Source organism: Calidris pugnax, unplaced genomic scaffold, assembly GCF_001431845.1.
Source record: "Calidris pugnax isolate Ruff unplaced genomic scaffold, ASM143184v1 scaffold50, whole genome shotgun sequence".
Taxonomy (NCBI): domain Eukaryota; kingdom Metazoa; phylum Chordata; class Aves; order Charadriiformes; family Scolopacidae; genus Calidris; species Calidris pugnax.
Window position 1 is genome coordinate 206,228 of NW_015090780.1, and position 789 is coordinate 207,016.

At 80.2% G+C, this 789-nt stretch overlaps 1 protein-coding gene across 3 annotated transcripts in view; it reads right to left on the bottom strand.

Moving 5' to 3' along the window:
• Positions 1-789, bottom strand: part of DNMT3B (DNA (cytosine-5-)-methyltransferase 3 beta) — a 24,502-nt gene extending 23,713 nt beyond the window's left edge. For 2 of the 3 annotated variants that reach the window (XM_014954486.1, XM_014954517.1), the window contains exon 1: positions 734-789. The gene's annotated coding sequence lies outside the window, so the exon portion shown is untranslated. The remainder of the gene's footprint in view (positions 1-733) is intronic. The other variant, XM_014954507.1, reaches the window with a different exon arrangement.

Consider the following 789-nt stretch of genomic DNA (forward strand, 5'->3'; position numbering starts at 1 on the left):
CGCCTCCCGCGCCCCGGCCGGCCCCCGACAGCCCCGCGCTCCGGTTACATGGCGCTTTAACCCTGCCCGTGCTGGGCAGCCCCTCCTCCTCCTCCTCCGCCGCCGCCCCACGCCCGCCGCGCCGCACGGCGGGGGAGGGGAGGGGAGCGGGGGGCCCGCACCGCACCCGCCCGGCCCCGCATCCCCCGGGGCCCCGCATTCCTCCGGGCTCCGCACCCCCCGGGAGTTCCTCATCCACCGCCCCCGCAGCCCCGCATTCCTCCAGTGCCCCGCACCCCCGGGGCCTCCGCATCCTCCAACGGTGCTCCGCACGCCCCCCCGGGATACGCGGCCGCGGGAAACTCGGAAAGTTGCGACGGGAGCCGGAGGGGGGCGGGCGGGACCGGGAGGGAGCCCTGCCCGGGGCTGCGGGAACACCGAGCCCCCCGAACCCGCCCGGTGGCCGAACGCCGGCAACAAGTGGCGGCGGAGCCCGCTGCCCCTTCCTCCCGCCGCCCCGAGCCTCCGGGACGGAGCGCCGCGAATCCCCCCCCTCCCCGGGGAACCGGCCGGGACCGGGGGGGCTCCCGCAACACTCTCCGGTGCCGCTCCGGTGCCGCCTCTCCGCTCGCCCCATTGTCCCCCGCCGCCGCCTCCGCTCACAACAAAGCCGCCCACGAGGATGCGCCCCGGCTCCGGCCCCGGAACGGCCCCCGGTCCCCTCCGTGTCCCCGGTCCCCGGTCCCGCGCTCACCTGCGCCGCGGCGGGACGCGCCGTCCAGCGGGGCCGCGCCGCCGCTCGCCGCCGCC